Source organism: Mytilus galloprovincialis, chromosome 14, assembly GCF_965363235.1.
Source record: "Mytilus galloprovincialis chromosome 14, xbMytGall1.hap1.1, whole genome shotgun sequence".
Taxonomy (NCBI): Eukaryota; Metazoa; Mollusca; class Bivalvia; order Mytilida; family Mytilidae; genus Mytilus; species Mytilus galloprovincialis.
Window position 1 is genome coordinate 15,239,850 of NC_134851.1, and position 14,876 is coordinate 15,254,725.

Genomic DNA, 14,876 nt, shown 5'->3' on the forward strand with positions numbered 1-14,876 from the left:
ATCTCTCACTAGCATTGGTCCAACTGTCAATTTTATGCTCCTTAAATTGATATTTGATGTTTGAAATACTCAACTACTGAACAATTGTAAATAGTCTTCGTCAAACTGAAATAAATGTATATTCTAGTGTAACATGACTTCAGGAATATTTTCTTTTCCTTACAAATTTTGTGTTGCAATAATTTCGTACGCTTAATTGATGAATCATCAGTAAAACTATGAACTATTTCGACGTTATCATGAACCCTATTTTATCTTTCGACTTGTAAATTGTGTACTAATTATATTTTGGAAGTACATGAAACACGTCTTTTTATTGGCTAAAAGTATTTTGTCTATCAGCTCATAAAGATAATTTTGTCATGTGGCCGTGAAGTCATCAAAGTTTTACTCCTTAGAATGGAATTTAAAATTAAATTATAAGGAACGAGTGTAATATTTTTTCTCGAACATGTGATGCACACTTTTAAATAACACGCTATGCAAGTTGTTCCGTGTGCACCACATTTTTTATGTTATTTCTTCAGATATCATAATCACTTCTTAATTACTTGTTTTTTTAATTTTTCGTATTGTTTCACATTTAAAAAATCATCGGAATACAAGCTGTGAAAGAATCAAAGTGCTGGATAGCACCTCTGGAAAGTTTGCAACTGTAGCTGTGTATTAATCCAAAAAGGTTATAGACGTGTATTATTTCAAATATGTATTTCATCACAGCTTTGATGTTTTAAACTAAACCATTGTCTCGTCAGTAATTATCAAAAATCACTTTTTTATGTTTATCATAAAAAGTTTTGATATTTTCTCATGATTGCAACCTTAAACTGTAGATCTAAAATAATGAAATATACATGCAGAAAGCTCTGTTAATTGTTTTAAGTACCCATGCCATGTCAACTTCAAGGGCCTGTGAATTAGTATTTTTCTATTGGTTTAGGGCCTTCATATTTGTTTTTAGTAAATTAACACGTAAGTTTTTTTTGTTTGAATTGTTCCACATGTTTCATATCGGGGCCTTTTAAAGCTTTCTACATGTATATGGTACAAACATTTCTCATTATTGACAACCTTTATTGTGGACTATAGTTATGAATATATGTTCATTCTTTGAACTCTTTTGGATAGCATTGGTTCTTTGCAAACAATACTGCATCCTTACTTATAAATAAGACAGTTACAGTAACTTAAATCCATACAACTGTCATGACTGTAAAGAAAGTGAATTTATATTAAAGGCTTTTATAAAAAAAAAAATAGGGAACATGTCCATGGGTCTCAAATAATGCCCTCGCTAGCATTAACGTTATAAACTCAAGAACTGTAAATGTGACACTACCAAATTTAATTTTACTTGATATGAATAATGGGTTAATAAACATTGTGTATTCATTCTAATTATACAGTATTGCGCAATAGAATTGTAAGATCTTGACATTTGTTTTGTGTCAGAAAACAATATGTCATGTCAACAATTTGATCGCAATCCAAAGTCAGAGCTGTATCAAGCTTGAATGTAGTGGCCATACTTGTCCCAACTGTTCAGGGTTCGAAATTTGCTGTCGTATAAAGCTTTGCCCTGCAGAGCATCCGGTTTCATTTGTAACACGGCACAACCCTAGAGCAGTAAAAATAAATCCACCAAAATTCAAACTTGATCAGTGTTTGTGGTAATGAGAATTGTGTATAAGTTTCATAACATTTGGTTAAGACAAACTATACTTAGAGAACAGAAACTTAAATTTACAGCAACTTTTCTTTTTGTAAAGTAGCATTAAACGCTAAAATGGTAAAAGTTACGCAAACTAAAATTCAAACTTGACTTGTGAATTGTGGTTATAAGCATTGCGTATCAGTTTCACACAATTTGGTTCAGGCAAACTAAAGTAAGAGAACAGAAACGAATTTTGGGAAATATGCGGAGCTACTTATAGGTAAGGGAAGAATGTACATACTTACAGAAGAACAAGGATAAACCTCAATACGGTGGGAGCATAACAACAGCAGTATGACCACAGGAATAAAAAGTTTATATTCGCTAGATTCATAATTTTTTTGTAGTAAGCCATTCGTTTGATATATTATGGTAATCATTGCCTCTGTGTTTGGATGACAAAGCAATAACATTTCTATATAAATAGGGCATACTATGCACGTGTTTGTCTGTAATCTATATAAATTTTGAGGTGAAAATGCAGCCATTTTAGCCAAAGGGTACACATCATCATAATTTCATGAAACTTAATCATTTCAACAGCACTTGTCTTCATATCCTGAGCTATGTTATTCCATGGAAGTAATATTTGAATTCAATATTACTTCCATGGTTATTCTAAGATTAAGTAGATGCTGACTCGGTTGTTTTTAATATGGATGCTATATGATACGAATTTGCGATAATACACCAGAGGTGGTATGGTGTAAATTATTGGAAGAAGACTGAAGAAGAATTGACGTTGGGTCAATGTTTTTTCCGCTGTCAGTTTGATCAAACAAAAAATTCTCTGAAACCGATATTATCAAGATGCTTGATTTCTTGATTGACAACATATTTGTTACGTTCGGAGGACGTGTTTTTCAACAGACTGTCGGCATCCCAATGGGAACAAACTGTGCCCCTCTACTTGCTGACTTGTTTCTTTATTATTATGAGGCTGACTTCATGCAGGAACTTCTTAGGAAGAAAGATAAGAAGTTAGCAATATCCTTTAACTCTATAAAGGTGACGTTCTTTCACTAAACAATTCAAAATTTGGTGACTATGTGGATCGCATCTATCCCATCGAATTGGAGATAAAGGATACTACAAATACAGTTAAGTCGGCTTCATATCTTGACTTACATCTAGAAATTGACAAGGGTCGGTTGAAGACAAAACTTTACGACAAAAGAGATGATTTTATTGGAAATCAACACGCCTCCTAATAAACTTCATCAATTATTACCAGACACAAGTTGTATTCTTTTTCCTTTTTCAATATTCAAATTTAACAAACATTTTTGAGGAAATCAATTTTTTGAGGGGAAAAAAATTTAAGGAAAAACAATTTTGAGGAATACAATTTTGAGGGAAAAAAAATTGCGAAAAATAATTTTGAGAAAAAAAAATGTTTGTGAAAAAATAAATTCAGTTTGGACTTATAACATTTTTCAATATTTGAATATCGAAAAAGGAAAAAGGAATCAACTTGTGTCTGGTTCAACAATTAACAATCCAGGACAATCTTATAAAAGCCTGTACAAATTATCGTTGACTCAAAGGCTTTATATAAAAGGACCAGAACGTTGGACAGTCAAATAGACATAGACGCATCTAACCTCACATTGGATCTTCGTCTGTCCAAAGTGAAACTGGCAATGGAATCTTTACATGAGTATTGCCATGCCCTCACTGAGTCTAAATCCACTAAAACAAGGACCTCAGGCTTAAAGGGTCAGAAAACCTAATACAGCGGTAGTTCTAACATGCCTAGCCTTGCACGGAGGAAGAGTGCCAAAGCATAGTCCGCTAAATCAAAAACGACTTTGTCGACCAACATTCACTTATCCTACAACAGGAGGCAATGTTAGATGAACAAACCCTGGTCAGGCAAACTAAAATGAAATAAGAAGCAGCACGCAAAAAGTCTGAGATGGTACAGGAAGCCGCACGCAAAAAAAACTATAATTGAATAGGAATAAGCCGAGAAAAAGCCGAGCTGAAGGCCATGTTTAACCTTCTAGAAGCACACAGAGAGGCTACAGCCGCAGAAACTGAGGCTCGCATCCTAGAATATGACGACAGTCAAGCGTTAGACGATTTTCCTGAAGGAACAGAAAACCCGCTCCAACGTGTGCAAGATTTCGTAAACAAACATCATGTACTAACTGCCGTACAAGATATAACAGGACCACAAAATACAAAACAAATTCCTGATAAGATTGAGCTGAGTCATGAAGCAACAGCGTTCGTACCATCCGTGGCACTGGACTTGCCGTCACAGACATCTGCTGTCTCGCTTCCGATACTAAGTCACCAAAAGTTACCTTAATCCCAGATCTGGGAATAGTAACCGGCAAACAAAAACTAGGCCTTTCAGAAGAGATCCTTGCTGAACACAAAAAAAAACAAGGTGTTAAAGAGATCCCTGTTGCACACCAACAACAAATCAATCCTACATTGGAGATTACTAGATTTATCTTGCGTAAGGACCTACTTTTCTCCCGATTAACAAGCTTTAACGATCGGGCAGAATCCTTCCATTCATGGAAAGCAAGCTTTAAAACGTTACAGACGAGTAACAAGTATCTGACTCGAAACAGATTGATTTATTGATCAAGTGGCTCTGTTCTGTTTCTGCTAAAAATGCCATTAGCATAAGAGTGTCGAACGCCAATAATCCTTTCAAAAGGTATACAAAGATTATGGAAGAGGCTTGGCGAGCGGTATGATGCTCCATAAATGTTGGAGGCCTCTCTCGCGAGTAAACTTGTCAAATTCCAAACCTTAACGAATAAGGTCACCGCACATATCTTTGAACTGTCTGACATCAGAAACAGAATATCACAAGGAAAATCCCAAACTGGGATGTCTACTAGCTTATTTCGACTCACCGTCCGGAATAAATCCTACCGGTATCATTGAAAAACTACCCTATTGACTTCAGTAAAAGTGGATTACAGGGGCGTCTAGATAAAAAATCTTACCGCGACGTTGCCTTTCCTCATTTTACAGAGTTATCTCCATTCATCAGTGAAATCAGCAGAATTAAAAACAATCCTAGATTCATCTTTAGGTCAAAAGTTACACCAAATACAAAAGGTACTGCGCCAAGGTTCACGTCTTACCCAAAATTTAAAATTGGTACTCATAAAACAACAGTTGAGCAGCAATCTGGAGACGCCAGCAAATACAATAACACAATAAAAAGCATTCCTTAAAAGAATGTCGAGCGTTCTGAGCCAAATCAATAGAGGAACGCAAAGGTCTTTTGAAAGACAACAATGTCTGTTACAATTGTTGTGATTCTACCAAACACAGGAGCCGGGAATGAAATGCACGCATTAGATGTAAAGAATGTGGAAGTAAACAACACACCACTACCGCACTTCACATCACTAGACCACAGCAATCTGCAAGTTCTCAGTCTAGCTCACCCAAGGACGCCTACGGCAGAGAGTTAACAGAATCCGCTGAAACTTAGTCAACCTTAGTGAACTCTACCTGTACTGAGATCTACAAGGATATATATATAGCGAAAAATCTTCTGCTAAAATACTACCTGTGTATGTTTATCACATATTTAAGCAGGACAATGTTATTCCGATGTATGCCATCATTGAGGACCAAAGTAACCTGTCAATAGCATCGCCTGAATTCATCAATCTTTTTGACGTAAAAGATAAACCGGAGAACTATACCTTATCAACATGCTCCGGCAGAGTTGTCACTTCCAGGAAGAAGAGGAAGAGGTTTCGTCATGGAATCAATTAATGGTAATGACAAATTTGACCTGTAGGTCCTGAAAGAATATGATCATATTCCCAATAATAGAGACGAAATTCCTACTCCAGAAGTTACAATGCATCACCCTTATCTGCAAGAACTCAGAGAAGCATTCCACCATTAGAGGAAAATTGCCCAATTTTTCTCCAAATTGGCAGAGACCTTATAGAAGACCACAACGTGCTTGACAAGCGCATAGGACCACCAAGAACTCCATATGCACAACAATTCGAACTTGGTTGGGTAGTGATATGAAAGACCTGCATTAACAAGCAGCACGTGCCTGTTGAATTAAACGTCAAAATAACCAACATTCTACCTACTGGACAACCGTCAACCTTGCACAAGCAAGTTTGACCTCCGGGAAAATTACTCAGACCCTGTAACGAAAGATTTACAATCGCCACTCTTTGAAAAACAAGGGACGATGATAAGCCAGGAATGTCATATGAGGACAAAATGTTCATACAGCAGATGGAGAACGAATTTGTGGGAGACTCGAAAGTAAGTTGGAAAGCACCGTTAATGTTCAGAGTGCCAAGACAGCCATTGCCAAGCAACAGACAACAAGCGCTTCATTGTGCTAATAGATTAGACACTAGTCTAAATAGAAACCCAGTAAAGCGGGAACACTTTCTCACGTTTATGAGTAAGATCCTAGACAATAATCATGCAGAGCTCGCTCCACCATTGAACGACCATGAATAGTGCTGGTATTTGCCATTGTTTGGTGTTTATCATCCGAAGAATCCCGATCAGATAAGGGGTGTGTTTGATTCTTCCGCCACTTGTAACGGAGTTTCACTTAACAGCGTCTTGCTAACAGTTCCAGACTTGATAAATGATCTCTTGGGAGTACTGCTGCGTTCCAGGAAAGAAACGGTCGCAGTAACTGTAGACGTTCAAGATATGTTGCACTGCGTTGTAGTCAAAAACGTCCAACGAAATTATCTGAGATTTTTATGGCATGAAGACAATGACCTACAGGAGAACCTTGTCGAATACCGCGTGATAGTTAATGTTTTCGGGAATAGTCAGTCACCTGTCGTTGCTACGCTTGGACTCCGGAAAGCAGCTAAAGCATCAGAACAAGAGTTTGGCAGTCATGTGACTAGCTTTGTTACAAAAGACTTCTATGCCGACGACGACATAATATCATGTCCTACAAAAGAGGAAGCTGTTAAGCTCATGAAGGACACACAGCAAGCATTAGCTAAAGATGAAAACTTACGCCTTTACAAGTTTGCCTCTAATTGTAGGGAGGTTATGTTTGTATTTCATGCCAGTGATTTTGCTTCAAATCTGAAAGATCTAGACATAGAATGTGACAGTAAACCCCTACAACGTAGTCTGGGACGTAAACACTGACAACTTCGTATTTCAATTATCATCAGAAAACAACCGATCACTCGAAGAGGAATTTTATCAACGATAAACAGTCTCTACGATCCTCTTGGATTTTTTGGCTCCGGTGATTGAACAAGGGAAACTCCTTTCAAGTAAAATAGTATCAGAAACCGTCAAATGAGCACCTGAGATCACCCCTAGCTTTTGGTGGGGTTCGTGTTGTTTATTCTTTAGTTTTCTATGTTGTGTCTTGTGTACTATTGTTTTTCTGTTTGTCTTTTTCATTTTTAGCCATGGCGTTGTCAGTTTGTTTTAGATTTACGAGTTTGACTGTCCCTTTGGTATCTTTCGTCCCCCTTTTTTTTAGACCAACCTCTCTCTGATGACACAGCAGCTGAGTGGAAATCTTGGGGAGATTCTTAAACTGCTATCGAAACATTGATCATTCCACGTATGTACGTGCTGTGTCTCAGCAAAACTGCCGCAAATGAGTTGCATGTCTTCTCTGATGCATCAGAAAAAGCCATAGCAGCTGCTGCATATCTACGCACAACCGACAGTAGTGGTAAACCAAACATACGGTTCATTCTTTGGAAAGCTAAAGTTGCACCAACGAGTGGTCACACGATTCCAAGACTTGAATTATCTGCTGCTGTATTAGCAGTTGAGATTACACAAACCATCGTGGATAATTTGGATTTACATATTGACACCGTGAAATTCTACACAGACAGTAAAGTGGTCTTAGGTTACATCAGTAACGAGACAAGAAGGTTATTTATCTATGTCGCCAATAGATTAGAGAAAATAAGGAAATTTAGCTTTCCAAGTCAATGGAATTATGTACCAACTAACCATAACCCCGCAGATTCGGGAACAAGGTCCGTACCAGCCCACGAAACTCAAAGCATTGAATGGTTATTGGGACCCCATACTTCTGTAAACGAGTCTATCCCAGCAGTCCCGGTGGACCAAAACTTTGAGTTAAAATGCTTGCACTTGGCATTGTAATCATGCGTGAACCTATATATGTCATGTGGACCCCAAACGTGATTAAGATAAGGAAAAATCTCATCTTGTATTTCCTAGTCATCACAATCTGTTACCCTACTTAAAGTGTCAGCATACTGGTTCGATTCTCTTAGTAACCAAACCAAGCTCAACTTAATTGCATTCTCTCTGCAAAATTCATCAACGAACAAAGAGTTCTTGTGCAAAACCATCTTCCTACTACAGCCCTTGGATGATGTAATCATTCAAAAAAAAACGTGTATGGTGTAAAAGTGTATGGTGCTATGGTGTATGGTGTAAGGGGAATGGTGTTATTGTGTATGAGGCATGGTGTGATTGTGTAACGTGCGATCGGAAATGGTGTGAATGAACAGTGTCAAACATTCATTGGTTGAAAATGAAGTTCTTTTTATTTCAATTTTTCGGATTGTAAACATAAACAATAATAATAATCTTAATATTTGAAATTTAATTGCGTTATGAGTATTTTCGGATCGTGTAGATAGAATGGGGAATAGTGTAATGTGTTACGTGTATGGTGCAAAGGTGTAACGTGTATGGTGTAATGGTACAAGGTGTATGGTGTTAGTGGGAAGTTTACACCATCCAAGGACTGTACCGATATTAAGTATATGTGTGATATCCAGATTAATTGTGAACACTCTGATAGTCTTACCAGAGAGGATATTGACAAAATTTATCAATAATCTATTTACAGCCTCAAGTTCTCTCTAGGTCGAACTTTCGGCCTGTTCCACCAATGACCAACTACCAAACACTTCCAAAGGTTCGTCCTCTGAACCAGTGGTAACAAAACCACCGAAACCTGTACCAGATGGATCACTGAACTATCATAATCTTGTGGTACATTAGTCCACTGACTTAACCGCGAGATCCTATCTCGTTAAAGCTTTCAGCTTTATGTTCCCAAAAATTGCAATCCTCGAATGCGTCCGTACTAACTAGTACTTTGGCGTTCCAACTTGCCCTTTGCAATATACATTGATACAAATGCCTTGTTCTTAAACGTGCCTGATCTCCTAATACAGGCTGCATTGATATGATCTGTCCTACAATACTTGCAATGAATTTCACTCGGAAAAGCCTAATTCCGTATTGAAATTGTATCCTGAAAACTTCTAAAATACTTAAAAGCTTTTCTATTCTTTTTTCGGTAATTCTTATAACCCCTTCTATAATACCCCAATGAAAACCCAACCAGTCTAGACCTTGAATAGGAACCCAATTGCACTTCTCTGATGCAAGAACAAACACAAATTTCTCCAAATCGGAATGGATTTTTTCGTTCTCTAATATAGCCTCTGTCATGCTTTTGCCCCCGCCGAGCCCATCGTCTAGACCTGTACTTCTCCATTATTTGATAACTTCCCTGACTTCCTTTGTAAAATATATCCGCTGGTTGACAACCCAAAAGGCAAAACATTATAAACATAATATTCATGCTCCCATTTAAAACCTAAATATGTAGTATTTGCTTCAAAAAGGCTTAATGATGATATGCGCTTTTTAAATCGTAAGAAAATACAAAATCTCCTTGATCATATAATATTCTAGCAGTTTTTGTATCTTCGTATGTGTGTTTAAATTTAACTACATGTGGATGGATATGTCTTGCATCTAAATACTAATCTGAGTTTTGAACCTCTATTAATTATGAGCTACAGTTAGAGGGTTAATTACATATGGCTTACGAGACACTTGAGTAATACATCCTTTTTCTAGCAATTTTTTCAATCTCGCTCTTAACAAAATCGGGATTGTCTCTTGTTGATTTACTATTTTGTAATTCAACCGTGCATGGAATGGTGCTGAAAGACATTTTATACCCGTTTTCTATTTGTTACGTTTTGTTTGTTAAGGGACTGTTTTGAATTTTCCTCGGAGTTCAGTATTTTTGTGATTTTACTTCTTAGAAGTATTGTATGTAAATAAGCAGTTTTAAGTCCATTGCTTAAAGTCGAATTGTTTTTGGTAACATCTTACAAATTTCTCAATTGGTTTTGGAAGCAAAACTAATCAAATAAGGGCTTGATAAACAATGCCGTAATCAAATAGCTAAGTATCAAATGGTTGTTCACATACAGGGACGGATCCAGGATTTTGGAAAGGGGGGGCGAAGATTTTGAATTTCGCCGAGCGGAGCGAGGCGAAAAAAATTTTGGGACCTTTTTTGGGCTAAAAAAAAACATAAAATAAGTGTAATATGCACAATTTAAACGGTTCCTGGCTTGGGGGATGTATATCTTATAGTTGCTGTAAAGTGTAAGGGTTGGACACGTTTTATCGGCTGTATTCTCCCTATTAGTTGTCTATCATAAAATGATAGTATTTAACCAAAGCTATGTATTACTGATATATTTGATGTAAGACTCGTCAGTAAAAAATAGACATGGAAATTTGATGAAATTTACAATACGACCGACATGAGTTAAAAAAGACAAACAAGCAGTTTTTATCAAAATGTTTGATTAATATGTTTCACCCAACATAACTTAGAGAACCGAAGTGAGGGGTCCCAAAACCAAAGACTTCGAAAGTGTCTTAAATGACAATGAAGTTATGAATGACGGTCGACAAATGGAGACACAAAGGTCACACCCAGCAGGCAGGTTACAGTCTGGTCTTAAAAAAAAGTATTCAATATACATAAGTCCAGCGAAACAGACATTCCAGTCAGACATGCAAACCCCGGCCAAAAAAAATACGCCCGTTTTTATTCATCATTTTCTTTCGTGCTAAATAATTTTGTTGGAAATTTTCGTTTTTAATAGCAAAAAAGTGGGCAAGACTATTGTTTTTTAATCCAGATACGGCCAGAATTTTTGATTAAAGCAAGAATCAGAGTCAATTTTTTCTCATTAAAATATCGCAGACTGCCTCCTCAAATCCAATGGTTCGTACCTGAGACTTGAAATTTTTCTAGATCTTTTACTAAAATTTAGAATGGAAATGGGGAATGTGTCAAAGAGACAACAACCCGACCACAGAAAAAAAACAACATGCAGCAGAAGGTCACGAACAGGTCTTCAATGTAGCGAGAAATTCCCGCACCCGGAGGCCTCCTTCAGCTGACCCCTAAACAAATATACTAGTTCAGTGATAATGAACGCCATAATAATTTCCAAACTGTACACAATATTAGCACATACTTACAACTTCTCGTCCAATCATATTGCTTGAATTTGCCTTCTAATTTTCATAGTACATACTTTTCCCGTGTACTAAGTAACAACGCATGAATGACCACAAGGGTAAGATTTCATTGTATTGTAATCAAGATATTAGAACAAAAATTGCTACTGGCTATTTTGAAATAAATTCTGTGTTCCAAATTTAACTAAATAGTTTGTATTTAGTTTTCAAACAGATTTTTTAACATCCTACTAATCAATCTTTTGACCTAAATTTTGTTTTGACAATTACAAAAGTTTCTTTCATTAAAATAAAGAGTAATAATTATGGTGCTTTATACCTTGATTAAAGTACAACTCAATCTAAAATTTGTAATCCTTTATCTTCCATGCAATTACTTTGTACACAAAAAGAGTCAACCATGAATCTTTTGAAGGGAAATTATTTATAAAGCAATTTGATATATTTAGTCATAAATTGGTCGATAATTGGTTGCCTAATGTCCAGTGACAAATATTTCATGCATATAAACTATCCACTAGACTACCTATGGGTACATACCAGGGACAGATCCAGCCATTTTTAAAAGGTATTTCAACCAAAGATGTAGGGGGGATCCAACTGTTGTACTCTCTCATTCAAAAGCATTTTCAAGATAGTTTTAGGTTTTATGTGAAATTACAAATGTTTTCAATAATGTAAAGCTTTCACTGCAATTTAAGAATTGTCTGCTCTTGATGAATTCATTTTGTCATCTTACCATGTAAATAAGTACATGTATAGTAAAACAACGCTTTATATCAATAAACATACTTACAACAGCAACTACCTTCTTTGCATTCCAAAGTCAAGGGCCTTTTGAAACAATGATATTATAGTGAGTAGATTTACAAAACTACGTAATAAGCTACATCCAGTCAGCCAAAAGACTAATAGACTAATTACAGGATTACTCAAGTTGTAAATATGTGCTAAATTGGATATTGTATAGAAAGGTATATACTATGAAAATAAGAGCTTGGGGCAAAGCCCCGCGCTCTAATTTTCATAGTATATACCTTTCTATACAATAACCGAGACAACTAAAAATAAAATAATACAAGACAAACAAAGGCCAGAGGCTCAGTGACTTGGGACAGGCGGGGTAACAGGGGATCATTATTCAACTTTAATATTTATAAAATAAGCTGAGACATTTAAGGTTTAACATATTTTCGTAGGTAAATACTATCATGAATATTGTGGAACTTTTTTCCCATGAGAGTGTAATAGTTTATAGAGTATTTACTATTACTTTCTGTTTGGTGGAATAGTGAAATAGAAGTCAATACGTTCTTGAAGGTTTCCTGATTGTCGTGACATCCTCAGCCTAAGCAATGTGTATATAACTGTAATTTGAATTTAAAAATGACTTAGTGCCGTTTTTTCAACGCACTGGTCAACTCCACCATAGCAAATCACATGACTTTGACAATCAGTAAATACCAGCGAAAAATATCTTTAAAAGTAAAGAATTGTCGTATAAAAATTAAATACTCGGGAAATGGCAATGTTCACGAAGTCTAGTCTGATTAATCATTTTACCAACAAACAAAAACAGTCCAAGCCGAAAAGGGGGGCGTACGCCCTCTACGCCCCCCTCTGAATCCGCCACTGACATATATAACATTTAGCAAATTTCATAATGAACGCACTGAAATAATATATATCCCTGTTTTCAAAGTATAAACAGTCTCTGAAAGTCATTGGTCTGTACAAAGTATATCCGATATAGCTTTGTAATCCTATAGACCAAGTCTACACAGGACAGACATCAACATCGTAATGAGGCCTGAGAAAGTAATCGTAGGCTGAAAAATACATGGGAACTTGAATTTATTCGGCAAAAGTAAAAAAAAAATCTGGTCCCGTTCCAGTCTGATTAAAGACAACCCCATGTATTCACTTGCGACTTTAAACGTAAGTTGTTAGTTGGGACTGGTTCTAGTCACTAAGTCAGACTGGTTCCGTTATAATTTTTTCTCAAAAATTTACGAGCAAACGACTGACTAATTATTATCTAAACGGCAGAAAGAGACTGAAATAGCTAGATCTTGAAATCATTCAGATTTTATATTCGTGTTTATTTACGCTTGCATGGGTATTTGTTTGAAGTGTAGGTTTTGTTTTGTGTTATTTGAGTTGAAAATAATGTACATGTACAAGTTCGGAGACAAAACGACTGAAAGAGAGTTAACATAGATGCCTTGAGGGGCATAGTGCTCACAAAATATATCCACATTTTCCAGTGTCAGTCCAAGTTTTCTTGACCATCTTCCCGGATCGCCTCTATTACAAAAGCTACTTATTGTATGTAGTTTTAAATTGTTCGTCCTGAACATGCAAGAAATATTTGCCACTGGACGTGAAGCAACCAACAATGAAGCCTACAATTTTCACCCGTCACTTGAAGCTTTAGTTGTTAATATTTAGATCATTGCCTCTAATTTTTTTTTTTTAAATCGACAAAGTAAACGAACATTTACGCAAAAAGAAATATCTACGTTACCGCCTATTATTGAAATTGGGTAACATGAGATTTTATTTGTAAAAGTACAAGTGCCAAAAAAAACTGATTGTTCAGAGAACAATTGAAGGTCTTTCCACCAAAAACAGTGTATTTAATATGAAAGTTGTAAAATTAAGTTTAAAATGTCAATTCAATCGTCAAATAATAGTTTATTGTATGCTGATTCCAAAAATATAAAGTTTCTATACAATATTTTTTAAATAAGGAAGATAATTTGTTACTTCCGGTTTGAAAAAAGTTACTTCCGATAATACTTTAATATTTAATTGACACTGATTCCAAAAACATCTGGTTCTATATACTTTTATATTAATAAAGTACAAAAAATAGCTACTTCCGGTTTACACAAGGTCACTTCCGGTTGTTTTTGTGAAGATTAAATTGTTTGATACCTTTTGCCAAAAGTCTCATGGCTTCATCATGTATGCATATGAGGTAAAAGCAAAGGTCAAAATCTAGAAAATCAAATTAAGCAATGACCTTGAGATCAATTAAGGGTTTTGGAACTGCTGAAGGCACAAGAAGCTATAGACCTGCGGAGTTATTTATTTTCAATACATTGCAAGTCAGGTAATTTATTTTCAAACCACCAAAAAACAAACCATTTATTTTTGTGATTATCAAAGCTGAGTTATTTTTTTTCAAAATCCTCCTGCACGCGCCCCCCACCCCCCCCCCCCCCCCTGGGATTGCGGGATTTACTTTTTCGGGATACGGGATTTTTTGTCTAATTTCGCGATTTAGGGATTTAAATTTATTTAAAGTTGGGACCTCAGAGTTTTGAGTTTTTTAGCCAGGGATTTCGGACTGATGATCCCTTCTACCCCTCCCTCTTTATACTTATTCAATAGATACAACATTAATGCAGTTAAGTTAAAGTTTTAGGTATATTCTTTCCATGGATATATATCAGTTACAGAATGAGGGATCAGACAGTAAAATGACAGATTTCTTTTTGTATCAGATGACATCAAATAAGGAGTTGTAGTATAATTCCAATAAGACAAATACCCACAAAATACCAAAAACTGGTGTGTCTACTATTGGTCTCTTACAATCTTCAACATTGAGCAAACGCCATACTCTATAGCAAGCTATATACAATGATAAAAACAAGCAGCATGGACAAATATTTAAAGCTAATAAATTAGAAAATCATGCATGATTTAGGCTTTTACTATACACAAAGAAATGATATTTATGGCAGACTTTGAAAATTGAGTATGAAAATGGGGTATATGTCAAAGATACATTAACTCAACCAAATGACTAACACTAAATCACATGCTCCTGAATATTGGGACAGGCACT

General features: G+C 35.9%; 1 long non-coding RNA gene across 1 annotated transcript in view; it reads right to left on the reverse strand.

Annotated features, from left to right (window-relative positions):
* The window catches only part of LOC143058581 (uncharacterized), a 44,857-nt gene that overhangs the window by 8,465 nt on the left and 21,516 nt on the right, over positions 1-14,876 (reverse strand). The window lies entirely within an intron of this gene.